Genomic DNA, 22,692 nt, shown 5'->3' on the forward strand with positions numbered 1-22,692 from the left:
TGCCGCCGGTGGCGCCAAAGCTCATCTGACGTTTGCCGTTCCATTGATGTCCAACAGCAACATTCCCAGAGTTGATTCCCTGTTGGCCAACATTGCCGCCGGTGGCGCCAAAGCTCATCTGACGTCGGCCAGGCTCCTCCAGCTCTGTTTCTATCAAAAAAAGGCGCCAAACATTCGAATAAAATGTTGCGTTTAGGTTTAGAGGTATTATAGAAGTCTTTATGGGAAACATGTCACATAGGAACTAAGGAACAAGCCAGCCAGACTTATCAAGTACGCAACAAGAGCAGCTATCAATATTGATCTTATACAGTTTTCTACAACAAGTTGTACAATAATGAATAAAGTTTCCTTGGACCATAGGGGGCTTTTATCGGTCATGCTATGCTTCCATATAAGGGAAAGAACAAAAATATCTACAAAATAGTAGAGATAAAAGATTCACGACATACACGAGACTCCGACAATAAGGAGTAAAGAATAGAATCAAGTTTGGCAAAAAAAATTTGCTAATGCCTATCCGCATTAAGGTTACCGTATACCTTCAGGGGTGTCTCACGTCCAAGCCATGTAGCGCGTCCGGTTTAAGATGTAGATACCTAAACCCCTATATCAAATTAAAGCTTATAGAGCTGGCTATCAAACCATACCAAAAATTTTGAAATAAAATGAAGTGCCGATTTTTTCACGGCCACTAAATGCGAACGTCCTAATCACCTTTTGGAAGCTACAAGTCAAAGCGAATTTTGTTTTTCGCCAATTTATTTTTTCCCTCGGTTTCAGGGCTAAAAGCGCTAAAAAAGCGTGTCTGCGTTTTTCCACATTCAATTGCAGTAAAAAGTTACAGAACATTTTCAAAATAGGATTTAAAAAATGTGAAGTGATCGTACAAAAATTGCTCTCGGAGAAAAAATATGTCGAAATAAACAATTCGCAGACACGTTTTTGTTTTTTATATGTTAATCTAGCTACTGTCCAAATTTGAGGGCAATCAAACAAATCCCCTTTGAGTTGTAACTCTTTAAAGTGTCTGCTTCAAGCGAAAAAATTTATTCGAGAAAACAGCGCTAAGAAAAATCTCTTGCTTCGCAAACAAACTCCGCCCACAAACGCCTTCAACTGGGTTCTCAGATCACTGAGCCAATCAGCGCTTGGAAAATTTACTACCATTAACTCGCGGTTAAATTTACGCGTGAATCTCGAAAAAACCCTTGTGTTTCGCAATGCGCTCAAGGCGGAGAGATAATTTTTCTGTAGCTCGGTTTTTCTTGAAGCTGGTCTGGCAAAATGGGGAAGACGAAAAAGGATACGAACGCTAGAGTGGCTGGGCGACGAGAACAAACTGAACAAAAGAAAGCGCGGCGGAGCAAATGTGCATGGATAATATTCCAATGGATCTCAATGAGTTGGGCGATTCATCAGTATCGGACTCAACAAAAGAGTCAATGTAAACATCGCTGTTATAGCTGTCGAGTTCCCAAATTTTTACAGAATCTTTCTGTACTCTTGACTCGATCTTTTCGCCCGCTTGATACGATAGCTATAGCTTCATCCGCGAGGCCAACTTTCGCTTCTTCACTCAATGATGTGTTTTCATTCGTTCTTCGCTTTTTCGAAGTGGTAAACAATGTTTTCCGTGGCCCATGTTTACTTATAACTTAACAGAATTACATCTAATACGAAAAATGCTTGGATCTGAATAGCCAGCCAATTCGTGGTATCCATATATTCCCGCGAAAGTAGTCTCGGTTGATTGCGTACACGTTATAGGGCTGTCAATCAAGAGGGAACTTTTACTTCCGGCCGTAACGTAAAACCTCCATTTCTCCGCCAATATTGAGTTTTTTTCAATTTTGTCTTCAGAAATTAGAGATTACTCTTCGATCATCACTTTGAACCAAAAATCCAAATTTGAAGAAAATTGCCGATCTGAAGGTATACTGTAACCTTAAGTACGGAAAGACTAGTCTCATTTCTTCACGCAGATTTGAATCACGCAAATTTGAAACATGCAGGTAAAGTGAACAACGAGCAAGTCTGAATAAGATACGACACATTGACGCAAAACCACATTAGCGCGAGAGTAAAAGTGCTACCTGGTTAGCAAGTGTTCAGTACCATTAAACCCAACTGAACAAACTAAATACAGTACTAGTGTTGCTTTAAAAGGTAAAATAAAAACACGGCTGCTAGTTATAGCAATAAACTGACAGACATACCGGTCATGTGGTTCTCCAGATCCTCAGCATCACGGTAAATATATTGAGGAAATGACATCGCCAGACTCAAAGAGATGAAGAACAAAACAAGGCACTTCATTTTCCTTCAAAAGTACGTAACAGAAATTAGTAGAATTCTGCTAGCGTGTCAATGCAAGTGCTGCAAACTGATTGGCTGAGCTATTGCACTCTCTGTAATTTAACAACTTAGTATTAAACAACTGAGAAACAATTTACCGTTATGCTACGAGTATCAGCACTACGTACACATCAGCGTGTTTCAAATAAAAATTCAGTCCGGCGCGCGTGGCTGCGCGAATAAAATCTCAAGAGATCGTCATTCAGTCATCTGCCTCAACGCCCATCACCTCAAAGAAATCTCTCACGATCTCATATACTATTAATACTAGTTTGTGATAGTTGCAGCTTGTGCGAATAAATGCTCTTGTAAATCAGCTAGAGACATATAAATTAGAAGTTGTAAAGCGAAAAAAATAGGCAAATAGCTGCTGCATGTAAGCTACGTATTTGAAAATAAGTCGTTTGAAGATACACCGTTTAGAGAAGTTACCTTTTTGTTGATCTCTAGTTGCTCGTCAGTAAAAGTTTTCGGACTCTCTGAAATCCTATCTTCTCACCTCTGTCTTCGTGGACTAGCTGATGTGTCAACCGCGGTCTGTTTAAATAACATCCAGCAAAGTAGCAAATTTATTCATGTCACGTTTGAGCACAAAGGATTCTGTACGATCCAAAAGGAAACGGATGCAAATAGGAAACGGATGCTGGGAAAGGAGGGTAAACAATAGGAGAAAAATTATCAACAAGAAGCTTAAGTGGGCTTTTGTTAATTTTCCTTATTAAAAACATTGAAGCTTTGCCTCAAGCTAGAGAATAATAATTAAATTCCTGAGAAGACTAAAGTACGACATTTAAGGCTTCTTGACTTTAAAAAACTTGAAATTATTATAAACGCGCAAACACAACTGCAATTTCAAATGACAATTCAGTCCGAGCGATCTTTCGAAGACGCGAAGTTTAATTTAATAATACGTCGAGCGAGATGCAATTGAAAACCTTTATTTAAAGTAATTTTCATTTAGAATTCTACTAACAATTAGATTATTCGCTCTCAATTTCTATGAGGTCATAGCTGATTCGGCCTCATTAACAATCACCTCATAGAAATCTCGAGCTCATAATCTAATTGTTAATTAGCTGACATAGTGTTTAATATGTAATATCGATAGCGCCAAATAATTTATCAACTGCCCAGTATTAGCTAGTCTCCTCCGCAGCTGTTTTTTGGGATGTCACGTAACGCTCCCCCAAAGAAACGGCTGCTCACATCCGAACAACATTCTTTTCCTTTTGTCTTTGTGGTTTGTTTGCGCGCTGTTGAACAGACCAATCACATAATAGCAAAGTGTGAATGACGTAAGCTTTCGCGCGAAAAGGTCTGCGGTGCGAACACGCGAGGGATTTCAGGCTTTTGTTTCTCGCCACACGTCGCCAAAAATAGGCGGTGTTCGCAGGCTACGATCATAACGGACTGAAAAAAATGTAAATGAAAGCCCTAAGTACAAGTGCTTCAAGTGCTCATCGCTATGTTCAGCTAATGGAAAAATATTTTTTTTCTGGAAATGTTATATTGTAAGCGTCAATCAAGGGTTAAACGCTTCCTACAGATTAGGAGGGGGGAACGTTCCGTGACATCCCAAAAAACGGCTGCGGAGAAGACTAAGTAATAGCAAGACAATAACGATTTGCACAAATCCCAGCGTTAACTCGTTCATCTCTCCCTGTAACTCCTCGAGGGACTTGAGCAAGGCTGGAGATGAACGTGAGGGTTTGAAATTACTGAGCATATTATTACTGATTTTATTTATTAGTATCTGACAAGGTTAACATTGAGAGAGTTTTAGCACAATGACCTACTTTGTACAAAAGCCTATTCAAATAAAAGAAAGAACTACAGGAAACGGAAGGAGACGACTACAGGAAACGGAAATTAGCGTTACTTCCCCCCATCGCGGGTGTCCTTCAGCTCTCAATACCTCCTTTACACAACTGCGATGAACCGTACGTCCGTCGGTAAGTTTGTTCGTGGTGTTTTATTAGAAGAAAGGCGGTCGCAAACTCGGTTCAACAATTTCCCAGTGCAGCAACAGAGTTGAAGATTAGTCGTTATGACTTAGAGCGGTTGAACAACAATTCAACAATTAGTTTCAGCCTGACCGACCCTGAACAATTTTCCCAATTATGCGGAACGAAGGCGGTTTAACCAAGTGATAGTTGTTACTGCAGTTATCAACGGTTGCACATGCAGAATGAGGCGAAACTGGGTCAATACAAAGCAGAGATGAGCCCTTCTCCTCATTTGCATGCCTTTTTACAACGCCTCAAATAATAATACGAGAATTCAGAAGTTCAAAACCTAACTAATAAGTGCGATTTTCGCTTCCACCATTCATAAGTACGACGAAATCAACGAACCTTGGAAAATATTACAATAATAATAATAATAATAATAATATTACGCTCTTGCGTGGATTAAGTTCAGAGAATTCATTGCAGAGGGGGAGCAATTTTCCCATACTGAAATACTATATGTTATGCCGGGAATAATAGATTAGAAGTATAATTCCTCAAGTGACTGTTTAGGAAGAATTCTCATTCTCTTTAGTGCTCCAACGTTTTGTGTGAAGTGCTTCTTCACAGAGTAGTATAGAAATCTCGAGCTCATAATCTAATTGTTAATTAGCTGACATAGTGTTTGATATGTAATATCGATAGCGCCAGATACTTTGTCAAATGCCCAGTATCAGTAAGACAATAACGATTCGCACAAATCCCAGCGTTAACTCGTTCATCTCTTCCTGTAACTCCTCGAGGGACTTGAGCAAGGCTGAAGAGGAATTTGCCATGAGGGTTTGAAATTATTAACACAATGAGCACAATGAGCTACTTTGTACAAAAGCGAGGGGGACATTGGGCTCTGCGGTATTGGACAATTTTTCTTGCGGTATTTCGGTTATTTTAATTTCGAAATGCGGTATTGCGGCATTCTCCGAACCTGCGGGATGCGGTATTTTAGCATTTTGGACGGTATTAAAAATTATCCTCCTAGTCCTCCAACGTTTTCCGAGCCTTTTCCAGTTTTTGATTGGACATTCCCGACTCATGGTAACGGTAAACTGCAATTCCTTGTGTCGCAATCGTAAAAGGGTTTGTTATTTTTGGTTAATCATTAGCCAACCACGCCAATGGATGTTACGTTTTTTGGTCTAAATCGAAAATCACCTGTCCAAACGTTCATTAACAAATTCTTAACTGTTATTTGCGTTTTGTTTGCTCTAAACGTGAAACATACAGAGTAGTGGATTCGGTATGACATCGCGTTTCCATTCGGTATTGAAGTATTGCGGTATTTGGGGATTTTTTTGCGGTATTGCGGTATTTGCCGAATTTTTTGCGGTATTGCGGTGTTCAGAACCCCCTAATGTCCCCCTCAAAAGCCTATTCAAATAAAAGAAAGAACTACAGGAAACGGAAGGAGACGACTACAGGAAACGGAAATTAAAACAATTAAGCTCTCGAAACCTCCTGTACACAACTGCGATAAACCGTACGTCCGTCGGTAAGTTTGTTCGTGGTCTCTTATTAGAAGAAAGCCGGTCGCAAACTCGGTTCAACAATTTCCCAGTACAGCAACAGAGTTGAAGATTAGTCGTTATAACTTAGAGCGGTTGAACAACAATTCAACAAATTGGTTTCAGCCTGACCAACCGTGAACAATTTTTCCAATTATGCGGAACGAAGGCTTGTTACAAGGTCGGCGCGTTGTGTCGAAAAAAAGAGTCTCACCTTGAATGAACATAAGTTCACACATTACACGTGGGTACGTGTGGCAAGAAAACAAAAATACAGTCGTCATTCAAAGACGTTTTGTGCAACTACACGCGCAATTCAATAAAAAAGGTTTTGAGGGCAGTTTATTAAAGAACGCGCGTAAAGCCGTGGATGGATTTCAAAGTTTTTCAAATACGATGGGCCATCGATCGATCAACGGACCGTGTGTTTGACTTTGTTGCTACGTAAGTGCTACAAGTGAATACTAAACAACGCGCGTATTAATCAAACAAAGGTATTTAGACTCAATCGCCTTAACTACGCCAAAATCTCAGTCGCTTTTTAAGTCCTTTAACTACGAACATGTTTAACAAAAAGCTTTTTACAAGCAGTTCATACTCTACAGGGTTACAGTTTTTGAAATTCCATTGGCCATCGATCAACGAGCGCGAAATACCAAGAGCGCATCAAAAACATCGGCATGGCGTGGGGGACAAAGAGAGATTAGGGCGAGTCAAACGAACAATTACAAACACGTCATCAAGATCGTATTAATCATAGTCCCCAATTAGTAGAGGGTTTTTTTCCCCATCGGCTAGATGTTAAGACACATTAATAAAGTTCATGTATGTATGTATGTAAATGGCACGACTATAACATCGGTTAGGCAAATAATCTTTTAAGCATATATACACTTTAATTATATCACGGAGCGAAGTAACTTCTTTTTGGAGCGAATAAACCTTTGTATGGAGTGAAGTAACTTCGATTATGAAGCGAACTGACTTTTGGTTGGGGCGAAGTGACTGGGGGAGAAATGCCCATGGGGCGAAGTGACCGGATACCGTTTCGAATTACGGCCATTCCGAATACAGAATTGTTTCGTTCCTTGAGCTTCGTCTTTGAGGAACGAAATATATCTTAAACTACAAACTTAGACTGGATCAACCATTTATAAATATACGAGGAAAGTGAAAAGAAACGATTTAGATTCGACTCTAGAGCTACCGACGGAGATTGTCGTGCTGAAAGAAGAATGCGCTTGTCAGTCAAGCGAAACACAAACTAATAAGTCGAGAACTCCAAGGTTATTAGCATATACCTTCCCTACAATACATGACATCAAGGGTGTATTTCTTTGGGATTTCAAAGGAAAGGATGAATCCTTGCCAATAGTGGATTCATCAGTTTTTTTGTTGGACCATGATCTGGGGAGGGGGGGCGGGGTACTTTGGGAATTTCTGGGTGGAGATGTGCCGCTGGGACCCTGGAGTCCTTAGCCTATATCAGAGCTAATTCAGCTGAATTTTGCTACCCTATACTAGAGTAAACTCCCCAAATCCCCCCATCTATCGACACTATTGCGGCTGATTTGCGTAAATTTGAACTTGCCGATTTGATTTTTGTATATTTTTGAGTGGCAATTCCTGGTTTCCTTAATCTAGATAAAATCTTCAACCAACTAGTCAGTTTTGGGGAAAATGATACCCTATTCTAGACCCAAACGCTCTGATTTATATACCCTATGCTAGAGTAAACTACTTGAAAACCATACCCTTCACAGCGGCACATACCTATATAGCCCATATATGGCAGTGCCCCCCCCCCCCGACCATGATCCTGCTGATCATGATCTCAGATCACCAGAGATCACTAATCATGATACAGATCATTCCAAAGAAATGAGCCCTAAATTTCTCTACGACTTGGACGTTTTGTGGTGTTGCCGATCGCTAAAACTAATGGCATCTTAGTGCTTCCTCTCTGTTATACTTTTTAACGCCCCTTGCAACATCACCACTTTTCGCTTAAGCACATGCACTAATTGACAAAACCAACAAATTCAGTGTATAAGTTTCAATGTTGGTGCTAACAAATCAAGAGATTTTTAATTTACCCAGCTATCCCAGACTACAGATACAACTGAACTGGTAACCCAACAATCCGAGAAATATCAGTACTAACAAACTGCACGTCTCGCCCCCAGGATTTAACGCGGCCATTTTTTCTCACGCTTTATTTAAGGTCTTGCGCAACAAACTAAGCGATTCAAGAGGGACCACTTGTAGTCTACAATGCTACTCACAGTTAAATACAGTCTATAGAAATTGAATAAAAACAAATTATTTTCCCACGATCTTGATAGACTATTTTCCTGTTGTGATTTTTCACATTTTGTTTCATCCACAGTCAACACAAGATTTGCACACTTTCCCACTAAAATTATACCCTTTGTATGATGAGAGCTATCTTGCATTGAACAATCACACATGTACATGGTAACTTACCACTGTGACTCACAACAACAAAAAAAAGAAAAGAAAAGAAAAAGAGGTTAACTAGGTTTCATGCTACATTACTACTATATTTTATATCGTGATCAGTAAAGTATTTTTCAGCCCGTTACAATATGGTGAGATTCTCATAAGCTTCACCCTATCCAAAAATCCCCCCCGCCCACCCAACCTCAAATAACACAACCAACTTTCCTGCTCCGCTGAATATAAGCCTTTAGGCTTTTGTCTGAATCTTAATTACCGGTAACATTAATTGTGAATGACTAGTTTACATTTTCAACAGTAATTATAAAAAAAGAACTGAATTATTACCAGATTTCCAAACCACATATGGGCAAGTTCATGACCTAAAAAGAACAACAGTCACTTTAATTCACATGGCTCTTGACAAATGAGTGTACAATTGCATTCTGTCAGCTACTGTAAAATATAATTTTGCATGAACCACCACGTTAATCAAGCGAGTACCGCATTAAACTCACCAACAACCAGTGCCACATACTGTTTAGCTGCAGCAGAAGAGTCTTTTGGATCAATCAACAAGCAGGTCTCCCTTAACTTTAAAAGAAAAAAGAAAAAAGGGAAATGATAAATATAAAAATATATTATTTGCATGACTCAAATTATAACAATGGTAAAGAAAAGGAGAATTAGAAAACTTTATTCACATTTCAAAGTTCAATATTATGTAATGCATGTGTACATGTACCTCAAAGAAAGAACGCCACGTCTGGTGCCTTAAATTAGTATAGGTAATCATATGATTTCGAGTTCAATTTGGAATTAATTTGCACGAGTGAGTTTTTCAAAAAGCTGAAATTGCACGAGCCGCTTCGGCGAGTGCAATTTCAGCTTTTTGAAAAACTCACAAGTGCAAATTAATTCTAAATTGAACGAGAAAAACCGTATGATTACTTATTAATAACATAAACATGAAAAAATTCGCGTGGAGGAAGTGCCGGAAGATCTTTCTTGAAATCATTTTTTTCTCATTTGAGAAAACTTTTTTAAAGTTTCTGCACAAAATTTTCGTCATCATTTTACGTGATATCATTGACTTAGAAAATTTCCTTTTGTCTTTCAGCCAATCATAATCCAGAATTACGATGTGTAATTTGCACTGGTGTTACACTTTTTGCAACAGTGTTACACTTTTTGCACTGGTGTTACACTTGAACTGCAGTGCTCTCAGCCAATCAGAATCGAGTAATTTTTTCATGTATATTATTAGTCTAGATACATGATTGTGTGATAGTTTAAATTTCACTTCTGAGGAAGGATACTTTTAACTTGTTTTATTTTGCAGAGTTGTAAAAATGGCCTACATCTAAGAAATCTAATCAATTTATAATGTTACACAAGAGGAAGATTGGAATACACTGTATTTTAAGATTGCTGTGGGACATCGAAAGCTTGTGCTAGTTCTGTGTGTTCATTAACATACCTATTGACCAAACCTCAGTTTTCCATAGCTCCTGGGATCAAATATTAAATAAAGTTTTCATTTAGCACTGAAATTAGCAGCTGTACCCAACTCACACAAATAAAAACATCATTAGATTGCACATATTATTTTTGTCAATGTTTCCCTATATTAAAAACTAAAATTAAATCATTTCAACATGATCTTTATTTTAATGGTCACATATGGCAAAGCTATGGCCCTCGGAGCCCCATGCAGGGGGGACTCCCAAATGAAAACACTGGGAATGCTCGTTGGAAAATTTGAATTAAACCCCTAAAAGATACCAATCTGGGCTGGGTCAGGTTTATTTGACCTCTAAAAGGTACCACATAAAACAGAATAGGCTTGATTACCAGCCACTGAATGGTAAAGGAGCCTGCGCTAGTAGACCAGACTCAAAAGACTGGCAGAAATTGTGCCTAATAACGGAAATAAGAACGTTTTTTGCTATAACGTCATCAAGTGCACCCTAAAACATACGAAAACTAGTGGTGTTTCATCATCAACACCCTGAGTGAGACCAGAATTATTGATTTTAATACCCCCTAAAACGAGACCACCAGCATCCAGGCTGACCTTTTCAGGCTCAGAGCAAGCTTTCCTAATTCTCAACAAACACATAACAATTACAAATTCCCTGCTAAGAATGATGCACATGATTATGAAATTAAAGTCCCAAAGGACCATAAGGCTTACCTATAACAAAGTCTTGGATAGCAATGAGGTCAAGCTTGGGCAACAAGTAACCAATCTCAAAATACTCTTTGTAAAAAGGCAGGCACTTCTGTGCAACCTAGTTATTGATACCAATAAAAGATTACATAATTACTAGTAAGATCAAAGTAACACAGTCAGTCTTTAGATTCACAAAGATCAGGTGGCTGTTTTGCACCATCATAAAAATGGAATCAAAGCTTATCAGGCATGTTAATTGCAAACGACCCCACAAGCTCATGTAACTTTAATACTCATCTCTTTAAAATAAAGGTTATCTATATATCTGTTAAGAGGGAAGGTTAAGTCTCCATTAAGGCTATATGAAAACTCATTCTGACATCTCTGGGCTCAGTAGCATCAAGTGACAGAGGAGTACTGAGTATATTTTGTACTTCCACCCTGCATGGGATGCGTAACTACATACATACGATACATCTTCAGGTTACCAGTGGCAGATCCAGACCTTGAGCTAACGGGGGAGAGGGGACAGCTTTGTTTTGCTTGCCCTGCTGGCTTTTCTTCCTCCTGTGATTTCTTCTTTTTTCACCAAAAATAAGGGGGAGGCCCACTCCCCCCCGCCCCCCCGGGCCTCCGCTAGAGCCACCAACAAAAATTATTCCCTAACAACAAAAGTGTCTGGCCTATGAACACAACAAAAGGCTTCAGCCAGTGACTCAAAACCAGACCACTCAATGTTGGTGCCAGCAGACTAGCCCTCAGTCGAGATTACCTCCACTGCCCAGAAACTTTTGAAGTCTAATGGCTTACAACGGACTAAAAATTTAACAACTTTACTGCACTTATATCAGCTCACCTCCATAGCAAACTGTCCTTGGCTAGCTTTTCCTCTTGCAGTATATACTCTGATATTTACATCATCAGCATCTTTTCCCTCAACAAAGTCAAACTCCCCGACAACAAATGCCACCAGATATGTAGACATGATGGACAAACTTCACCTCTTTTAGGGAAGTGTCATCAGTGTAATCTTTCTCTTCTATCACATTCTGAAAATATTGTCACTTGAAAATTACACTCCTTCTCAGGAAATGTTACTAGTTCCTAATTAAAAAAAACTGTAACAGTTGTGCTGCATCCATGGGCAAGCCAGACACCTCTACAAAATGTTTTCTATTCATCAACATGAAGTTGATAAAGATATCAATTATGCCCAGGAGCAAGTTTGTTTTACACTAATATTTTAATAATGAGCCAGGACACTTTGCCACTTTGCTCTAGTGAAGGCCTATTACACTCAGCTTTACATACTTGCATGAAACACTTACTGAGAGCTGTTTATCTTTACCCCTCTGTAATCATTGCAGACCTATGTGTCAGGTGCTTGCCACTAATTTGATGTATTATGGTGCCATCAAAAACAAACTGAATGCAGAGGGCCTTGTGCTTCTAAAGAGCCTTTCGTATGTACATTACATTACAATTAACATTACTAGTCAACCTGAGAGAAACCCTTCCACTTTGGCATCTCTATTTGGTTAGGCCACACAAGTTACTGTACTGAGAGTAACTTTTTAATAGTTACTGACAGTATAAATCTTCTACCATTCTATCACAAATACCGTTCTCTTATTGGCTACACTACTCACTATCCATTCTGTTTTAGTATACTTTGTAAATCTACTAGGCGTTCTATCAGGAATACCACTCTCTGATTGGCTACGCTACTCACTATCTATTCTGTAATGAATAGTGAGTAGCATAGCAGACCTTACCCTTGTAAAAAAAAAATTATGGCACTTCTTGGCATTTCTGAAGTGTTTATGAAGAGGATTTCGATAAATTTTTGAACAACAAGTAGATTTATACTAAAACAATTAGATTACATGTATTCACTCTTGATTTCTAAGCGTGATAGCTGACTCGGGCTGCACCCTTGTCAACTGTCACGCTAGAGAAATCTCGAGCTCATAATCCAACTGTTTAGTAGACAGTGAGTAGCCTAGCAGTGTGCAGTTGTTAACAAAATGGCAGAGCTACTTCTTTGTATTTTCGAAGTCTCCGTGAAGAGGATCTAGATAAAGTTTTGAACGACTTTAGTAAAAGATTTACTGAAACAATTAGATTATTTGCCCTCGATTTCTGTGTGATAGCCAACTCAGGCTACACCTTCATCAACAATCATGCAACAGAAATCTATTATTGTTAACAACATTATTATTTTTGATCTGTGCACTTAAACGTAATTACCATGTTTGATAAAGCTACTCTGTCTTTGGGAACAATCAAGGTGATGTCAAAAGTGGCGCGGATTGTTGGTTCATCCCAACAAGGAAATGCTCGATGTGCACCTGTTGGCTGTAAATTAAAATACACACTTAAAATGTCACATGTATGTATAGTGGGATCTCTCCCTGTGTCTGATTTGACAATACACCCCACAGGCGGCCCAAGCTCACAATGCGAGGAGTTTTTTTTTTTTTTGATCTTTATGCGAACATCCAGCGCGCAAAATGTGACACAGTTACTGTCGACATCTACTATTACATAACGACCGAGTTTGGTTACGCGAAACATGACCTTCGCCTTGCAGTATGTGGTGGTGTTGTGCTACAACGGTTTGAATTTATAAAGGTTTGTACGGGGAAAAACGGTAATCGACATTATAGCTGAAATTTTGGTATTTTTTGCAATAAAAATGACTCACCCCAATGCCTTGTTGTCTTTTCTATTGTCATCTCGCTTCTCAGCTCAATCTGAAGCCTTTTAAGCGAGTTATCGCGTAATAGTTTTCCTCTACTAAGAAAGAGTAAAGGCTACACACTCGATTCTGGACTGACCCCCGCTCGAAGCGAAAAAAAAACACTGAAATCCCACCCCAGTTCCTCCGCAGAATCATAGTACAGGTTTAAGCGCTCCCTTGCAGTTAAATTCCAAGCCAAATTCATCTCCACAGCGCACAATACAAAGCTCTGAATCGAAGAAAGCTAACCATCCGGAATCAGTGATCATGCTGCCGGCACCATTCGTGGACACATTCAAACCCGAGCGGAATGCCTGGCAAACAAATTGACCCTGACCAGGGGAAGGGAGCGCACAGTTCTCGACAAGCCAGGTACTTTGCTCCACAGTCCCCTGGGAAGATTTTTGTCCAGGCCGCCAACGGAGCATTGTTGTGACAAGCCAATCAAAGCAATGACTAGACGTGTTTACAAATGTGAGATACTTTTTAAAGTATCTCACAGTTATTAAAATAACTGTCAGAGAAAACCCTTAACGCGATCTCTAATAGATAAATCTGTTGGCACTGTCCGTACTGAAACCTATTTCAAATATTTTTTTTGCTACGGAAAAGTACACCGTTAAAGGACAAAATTTGATACTGAAAAATTGCTAAATCTAGAGTAAGACATAATATGACTGTGATGCAACAAAACTAAAGCAAATTTCCTTAGCTATTATGACATGCGCCGCGAATATTCAGTAATATTCAGTGCACACTTACATCTTGGCTAACGACCTTCATTCCTCTACACTTTGCAAAGCAGTATCTCCACAAACAAACTGTCTATTTCAGATCTTCAAAAGATCTTAACATAAACTAGATAAGCTCTGTTGATGATAGTGATCCACGAAGATTTATCTATTCAAGATCGCGTAAAGGGTTTTCTCTGACAGTTATTAAAGTATCTCACATTTGTAAACACGTCTAGACGTTGCTTTGATTGGCTCGTCACAACAATGCTCCGTTGGCAGCCTGGACAAAAATCTTCCCAGGGGACCATGGAGCAAAGTACCTGGCTTGTCGAGAACTGTGCGCTCCCTTCCCCTGGTCAAGGTCAATTTGTTAGCCCGGCATTCCGCTCGGGTTTCGAATGTGTCCACGAATGGTGCCAGCAGCATGATCACTGATTCCAGATGGTTAGCTTTCTTCGATTCAGAGCTTTGTATCGTGCGCTGTGGAGATGAATTTGGCTTGGAATTTAACTGCAAGGGAGCGCTTAAACCTGTCCTATGATTCTGCGGAGGAACTGAGGTGGCTGGCGGGATTTCAGTGTTTTTTTTTCGCTTCGAGCAGGGGTCAGTCCAGAATCGAGTGTGTAGCCTTTACTCTTTCTTAGTAGAGGAAAACTATTAAGCGATAACTCACTTAAAAGGCTTCGGATCGAGCTGAGAAGCAAGATGACAATAGAAAAGACAACAAGGCATTGGGGTGAGTCATTTTTATTGCAAAAATACCAAAATTTCAGCTATAATGTCCATTACCGCTTTTCCCCATACAAACCTTTATAAATTCAAACCGTTGTAACACAACACCACCACATACTGCAAGGCGAAGGTTACGTTTCGCGTAACCAAACTCGGTCGTTATGTAATAGATGTCAGCGGTAACCATGTCACGTTTTGCGCGCTGGACGTTCGCATAAAGATCAAAAAAAAAAAACTCCTCGCATTGTGAGCTTGGGCCGCCTGTGTACACCCTAAAGGAGATCAAGCTGGGTGTGGCTCCAACTTTATTTGACTCCTGAAAGATAATGCTTTGAGAAATGGACAGACAGGGGTTCTTTTATTATTCAGTTCTTCAAGTGCCCAGAGGTGGATCCAGGAATTCCTGAAAAGAGGGGTGGGAGGACACCTCAATAACTTTTGATGCCATTGGCATGATGGCTAATCCCTCAGCCCTGAGCTTCTAGGGGGATCTGGGACCATGCCACTTGGAAAATGTTTCCAATTTTACCCTTTGAAATACCATGTCGAGCATTCCTGACACTTGTTGAATAATGAAAACTGTTTGTGAAGGCATGAAATAAAATCTGGTGTTTTCATTTTATCAACCAGAACACCAAAAATAATACATAAAAACGTAGTCACAAATATACATTGTCTTTTCCTAACTTGGAGATCAGTTAATTGGTGGAAGTGAAACAACTACGTATAAAACAATTTTATTCTGTTAATTTTATAACGAATCAAACAAATAGCAAAAAGGATGGTCAAACGTGGGGTGGGGGTGGTGCAACAACCTCCCCTGAATCCACTCTGTGCAACTGGTAAAAGATACCTTGACAGCTAAACTGTTAGGCCCAGTTCAGACGCTGAACTTTTCATGAGCCAAACCTAATACGTTGAATTAAGTACACAAAAAGTTCGGTGTCTAAATCAGTTAAGAACGGCTATTTGAATTTGGAATGGCTCAGCCGTTCTTCCCGCCTAGCTCAGCCGGGAATTTCGGCTTTGGAACAGCTTTGATTCAGACATTGAACTTTTCATCTGCCGAACCTAATGCATACATGTACACCTTGCCTGAAAAACGCTGATGTTTCGATGTGTCTTGGCTCAAACTAAATTAAGTTCATTGAATTAAGTTCGAGGTCTCAATCAACAGGCATACTTTAGATAATTTGGGTCGGCCCAAATTCGAATTAAGTTCGGCTCATGAAAAGTTCGGCATCTGAACTGGGCCTTAGTGGCCTAATCTATGGTCACATGATCCACACAATACCAGTGAGTATCAGACGATATATCACAGGATGTTATTATAATTATTGTTGAATGTACCTCAAAGTGTGTAACAGCACAGAACTTCTCATTTCCACCCTCTCCTGTATATTTACATCGGTAGAATCCTTTTAATTTGTCATTCAGTTCCCCTGTAAAATTCAGGGACAACAATCCTCTCCCCATGGGAAGAGGTGAGGGAAAGCTAACAGCAACTGTTTCATCCTCGGTGCAATGTGAGATGTTTGAAGAATGGTAATCTATTAAGCAAAATTGCCATCCAATGTCAACACATGAATTCTTTATTTTATTTTATTTTATTTTATTTTTTTCATTCATTTAGTGGTCCTTGTAGTTGTGGGACAATTTGGTTTGCTCTTATTCAAGGTAGCAAACTCAGACTACTACTTACTTACTTACTTACTTACTTACTTACTTATTTATTTATTTATTTATCTATTTATTTATTTATTTATTTATTTATTTTTTATTCATTTCGTAGTCCTTGTAGTTGTGGGACAATTTGGTTTGCTCTTATTTAAGGTAGCAAACTCAGACTACTACTTACTTACTTACTTACTTACTTACTTATTTATTTATTTATCTATTTATTTATTTATTTATTTATTTTTTATTCATTTCGTAGTCCTTGTAGTTGTGGGACAATTTGGTTTGCTCTTATTTAAGGTAGCAAACTCAGACTACTACTTACTTACTTACTTACTTACTTATTTATTTATTTATTTATCTATTTATTTATCTATTTATTTATTTATTTATTTTTTTATTCATTTCGTAGTCCTTGTAGTTGTGGGACAATTTGGTTTGCTCTTATTTAAGGTAGCAAACTCAGACTACTACTTACTTACTTACTTACTTACTTACTTACTTATTTATTTATTTATCTATTTATTTATCTATTTATTTATTTATTTATTTATTTTTTTATTCATTTCGTAGTCCTTGTAGTTGTGGGACAATTTGGTTTGCTCTTATTTAAGGTAGCAAACTCAGACTACTACTTACTTACTTACTTACTTACTTACTTACTTACTTACTTACTTACTTACTTACTTATTTATTTATTTATTTATCTATTTATTTATCTATTTATTTATTTATTTTTTTATTTTTTTATTCATTTTGTAGTCCTTGTAGTTGTGGGACAATTTGGTTTGCTCTTATTTAAGGTAGCAAACTCAGACTACTACTTACTTACTTACTTACTTACTTACTTATTTATTTATTTATTTATTTATTTATTTATCTATTTATTTATTTATTTATTTATTTATTTATTTATTTTTTATTCATTTCGTAGTCCTTGTAGTTGTGGGACAATTTGGTTTGCTCTTATTTAAGGTAGCAAACTCAGACTACTACTTACTTACTTACTTACTTACTTACTTACTTACTTACTTACTTACTTACTTATTTATTTATTTATTTATTTATCTATTTATTTATCTATTTATTTATTTTTTTTTTTTTTTTATTCATTTCGTAGTCCTTGTAGTTGTGGGACAATTTGGTTTGCTCTTATTTAAGGTAGCAAACTCAGACTACTACTTACTTACTTACTTACTTACTTACTTATTTATTTATTTATCTATTTATTTATCTATTTATTTATTTATTTTTTTTTTTATTCATTTCGTAGTCCTTGTAGTTGTGGGACAATTTGGTTTGCTCTTATTTAAGGTAGCAAACTCAGACTACTACTTACTTACTTACTTACTTACTTACTTACTTATTTATTTATTTATCTATTTATTTATCTATTTATTTATTTATTTTTTTATTTTTTTATTCATTTTGTAGTCCTTGTAGTTGTGGGACAATTTGGTTTGCTCTTATTTAAGGTAGCAAACTCAGACTACTACTTACTTACTTACTTACTTACTTACTTACTTACTTACTTACTTACTTACTTATTTATTTATTTATCTATTTATTTATCTATTTATATTAGAGGAAGGGGGAGCCTGGGAAAGAAGAGTCACCTCGCACAGACATCACTTTTCAAAATTTCCAGAGACTTTTCCCTTTATAGGAGATAAATTTATACAAAATGCCAGATATAGTACTTAGTGGGACTCTCCAGTCTCTCCTTACAGCCATCTTTTCCATGCACACATTAATTTTCAACTGATCAGTTTTCAACAGTTTTCGCCTTCTTCTTTAAGGAAAAAACAAATGTTCCCCTAGCAAGTGACTCATAATGTTTCCTCCAGTCTTCAGTGGTATTTAATCAGTGCAGCTATAATTTCAATAGAGAGGTTTCTTCAAAAGGTCAATAATTTTCCCTGAAACAATATAAAATTCCCTGACTTTTTCCTGACCTTGAACACTACTTTTCCCTGACCATTTCCTGACCTGTGACAACCCTGCCCTCAACCGCGCACATAACCACATCCCATAGTCTTTTCTCAGTCAGCTCCTCAGTAATTTTTCATCATCTTCATCATTAAACCAGAAAGAACTGATACTGGTTGTTCATCATCAGGGCCAAAAGTGTTATAAAATGTCATTAATTAAAACTTTGCCAGAATCCATCAATTACCACGTATTATACTCACTTAGCTCTCCAACAGAAAAACTGGCTGACTTGACAGTAATATCCAAACAGCTGATGAGCACTTTATCGGTTTCTTCTCTTACCTGCAAATTATTACATTGTATCTGGAATAATTATCATTACAGAAAATAGAAAATGAATGAAAGGATTGGAAGTTATGTTTAAAAAATGTGAACTTGTTTGTTTTTGTTTATTGGTCCACTGAACCAAAAAAGGAAACGTACAGCATAGAGCATAAATACATGTACTGCCTCGCATAAGCAGGTGGGGATGTTTGACGGAAAAATTGAACTAAACCCATGTTAAGGCTGGTTTTCACTAGCGACAGAATAGGAACTCATCGGATTCATAGTTCTATGACCCAGACTCCTACTCCATACCATCGATCGCAAATTCAGAAAGTAACGGTCCCCACCCCCCGAAAATAACGGCTTCCCAAAAGTAACGTTAATTTTTTACTTTCCAATTGAATCCTGAAAGTAACAGTCTCCCCGAAAGTAACAGCCTTGTGAAGATTACCACTTGCTTGCAATGAAAAACCGGTCAGCATAAAACGCAGACTGCAAACTGCAGACTGCAGACTGCAGACTGCAGACTGCAGACTGCAGACTGCAGACTGCAGACTGCAGACTGAGGGGTAAAATGCAGACTGATGGTAAAACACAGACTGCAGACTACACACCAGGGGTAAAATGCAGACTGAGGGTAAAATAAAATATTAATAACAAAAAACACGAGGATCAAATCCAGATCAAATGAAGTGTTCATACATGTACCTGTAATATTTTTTTCCAAAATTCTGAAAACTCAAACCAAAAGGTAACCTGCGAACAGGCTCCTGGTGAGGCTGGAAAAAAAATTTCAGCAAGCGCGAAACAGAAGAATTCAGAAAGCGAAGCAATCAGGGCGGGGACAGGGTAGCCTGTAGACTTTGTTTTTGATGTGCCTATCTGCCCTTGGTCACTAGCCTGTAACAAATCAGTCAATGAGGTAATTAGACCTGTCACGAAGCTACATTTTCTGTACTTGTGGACAGTTCTAATCGAGCTAATCAAACAGCCGGGCCCGGTGTCATAATATAGAGTGCAAGTAAGCAACATGTTCACGAAATATTTCAAACTTAACTTTGGCCCTCCAGAACCAATACTTAGAGAGCTTAAAACATATTTTCCAATACTGAAATGAGCCTAAAGAAATTATAAGCACATAATAGAGGTGTCAAACTCTGAGAAGCGACAAGCAGATAACTGCGGAAAGTCCGGAAACCATGCCTCTGATGACCTCTAAAAAAAATTGCTATAGCACAGCCAAACTGCTCCACTCCACTAGCTTGTACTTGAAATTCCTCCTCATAACAGAGCATGAAGTACCCTTCAGAATCACTTGTGAAATAACGAGAGGTCGAGAGACCGAAACTTAAAGAGAACAGCAAACACACTATTGTCACGAACCGTAGGAGACGTATAATTTTACAAAGATCTGTCAAATATTAATCTCAAAGATGTCAACAATCAGCGATTTAACCAATCATATCATGATACCAGGAGCTGGTATCATAGAGCGGCGGCATCAATAGAATGTCTACAGGCTCTCTCACTTCATTCAGGCTCACCGGGAGCCTGTTCGCAGGCTAACCAAAAGGTATTTCCTAGCCTTAGTCAAACATTATATTATCAACCTCGAGTTCTTGAAGTCCACATTTTATTCAACCAAGTTTCCCACAAGGGCCCCAACTAATTGAAGGTCTATGCATCTTACCTTTGTTTATGTGTCGGCCATTTTGAAATTTGTTTACGCAATTAGGTCTGGGACCGACCAACTCTTGCAGCGCATTTCCTTCATCCTGTTTTCATCATTCAAACCACCGTTAGTTGCTTCAAATGGCCTTGGAATTGTTCAGGACACAAGGCAAGCAAAACACAATAGCACAACAACAGGGCAAACTAAACTTGTAACTATCGAGTCTAGTTCATGAGTCCTGACGTGACATTTTACAGGTACGAACACTCTTTATTTTATCCTTATGACTCATTTTTTATTTTAGCCTCAGTCTGCATTTTACCCCTGGTCTGCTGTCTGCAGTCTGCATTTTACCCTCAGTCTGCATTTTACCCCCAGTCTGCAGTCTGCTTGTTACACTGACTGAATAAAAAAACAAATTATATTTGACATCATATTTGATACAACGTTTCAAGAAGTATTAGTTACATTGCATTACAATGGGACCGCATGCCTTTCTTCCTATAGTACCAACAATGGGGCCTTTATTTGTACAGTCTGCTTTGTTTATGTGGGTAGTCGGTTAGTAATAATTATAAACAAAATTATGGAATTTTTTACTGTTATGCTTCTGCTTTGTCTGAAACGACTGTGAATTACCATACAAATGTTTTTTAAGCGTACGAAAGTTACACCTGCCTGAAAGTGACAACTACCTGAAAGTAGCAGCCCCTTTTGTCTGCTAACTCCAAAAGAAACGGGGTCCATTACTTTCAAAATTCTGCGGTATGTAATCAAGATGGCACTCGGTTAAATCAAGGGATGTCTCCACAGGACTACCCCTAGTCACTTCCCACCCACTCCCCACTCTCCACCCACTCCCCACCCCGCACCCCACCGCATGCAACACACTCATGTGGGTAAGCACGACAAACAATCACGGAAAAACAGAAGCTTAAAATATAAAGATGCAAATCTTCACGAGTAATTGAGGTCGTTTCCGTTTAGTTAATGCTTTTATCGTACCTCCACATCGATAACTTCTTCCCCGGTGAAGGTGAATTCCGTGAGATCTGGCTTCAATGTCAGTTTGTAGTTGCTCGGAAGCACGCTTGTGGCAAGTCGCTTGAAGTGTTTCTTTGCCGAGCTCATTTTTATCGTAGCAGTACTAAAACGGACCTTAGAGGACGCAAACAGTAGCAACCTAGCTCCCACAAAGGTCGTAAGTCGAAACGCAGCAAAAGAAAGTATTTTGGTAGTATTTTTCTTGGAGCGAATCGAAGTAACTCGAGCCTGCACAAAACATCCGGATTTTCTCGTTCCCAGTGTCATCTGTCCCCCTTAACCGACGAAGCCTTGGAGCGAGGCTACGGTCTCGACAAGTAGATTCTTGGACTAAGGCCCCAGTTATATGGTCTCGGGTATCCTAGAGAACCCTCCAACCGAGGTAACTTTATCAAGCATTTATATGTGAAAACGTTGTCTCTGTAGTCCGAGTCAAAATTGACCCCGCATGATTATTCATAACCGTTATTTAAAAAATCAAATGTGCAAATGCATGTATCCCTCTTTCTTTGAGGTTTCCTCGGTCATTCGATGAAAGTGGGTTTTGCGGAGTTAATTTTCACTTCTTTGATACGAATTTCTGCTTTAAATCCTAAATCTAGACATCTCGTGACACTCGCCACGTCGAGAATTGTCTCAGCTAGGCAAGCCAAGGTGTTTATATGAAGAAAAGTTGTCGGGCTTGCCCCTCAGGGTTACCGTACCTGACTCACCGAGGAAAACTCAAAGAAAGAGGGATATATCTGCACACGTAATTGTTCAGTAAGGGTTATCAATAATCCTGTAGGGTCAAATTTGACTCGGCCTACAGGGACAACGTTTTCACACATAAACGCTCGATAAAGTTGCCTCTGGGGAAGGCTTCTCTCGGGTACCCGATACCATATAAATGGAGCCTAAATCTTTCACCCATTCGAAAGAATTACTACACACCTCGTCTGCCGTAGTGGCCATTAGTTCCACTGTTGTCCAACAGTCACATTTCTGGAGTTGGTTCCTTGTTGGCCCAGCTTAAATTTAAGGGGAACTTCAAAATGAACACAACCTATCGATATCTGAATGTGTGAGGGCTTTCAGAGGGCTTTCAGAAGTCCTTGATTCCACTGTGAGTGTTCAATTACTATCACGAGCAGAGTTCAGTTTGAATAATGCCACCTTCTCTATTGGGTAAAAGGTAACGGACAAGGAGGACTGGGAGGGGCGTCTGTTATTTGCATTAATAATGTCCTAGTATTAGTCCGGGTGCCCGTGACCGACTATGGCCGTCCCGTTTACTTGGAAAGCTGACAAATTTTAACTTTGCCAGAATTATTCCTTGGACCTTGG

General features: G+C 38.7%; 1 protein-coding gene and 1 pseudogene across 2 annotated transcripts in view; one reads left to right on the forward strand and one right to left on the reverse strand.

Moving 5' to 3' along the window:
- The window catches only part of LOC145469714 (E3 ubiquitin-protein ligase TRIM45-like), a 322,349-nt gene that overhangs the window by 165,213 nt on the left and 134,444 nt on the right, over window positions 1-22,692 (forward strand). The window lies entirely within an intron of this gene.
- LOC145469791 (puromycin-sensitive aminopeptidase-like protein) lies at window positions 61-21,603 on the reverse strand (annotated as a pseudogene). Its single transcript, XR_014042364.1, has 12 exons — window positions 21,328-21,603; window positions 18,584-18,665; window positions 16,065-16,264; window positions 12,756-12,863; window positions 11,362-11,554; window positions 10,527-10,623; window positions 9,810-9,840; window positions 8,848-8,923; window positions 8,678-8,712; window positions 2,791-3,001; window positions 2,220-2,323; window positions 61-150 (listed from the first exon to the last, which is right to left on the reverse strand). The product of XR_014042364.1 is annotated as a puromycin-sensitive aminopeptidase-like protein (transcript).

This window comes from Orbicella franksi, chromosome 15 (assembly GCF_964199315.1).
Source record: "Orbicella franksi chromosome 15, jaOrbFran1.1, whole genome shotgun sequence".
In the NCBI taxonomy this organism is placed as follows: Eukaryota; Metazoa; Cnidaria; class Anthozoa; order Scleractinia; family Merulinidae; genus Orbicella; species Orbicella franksi.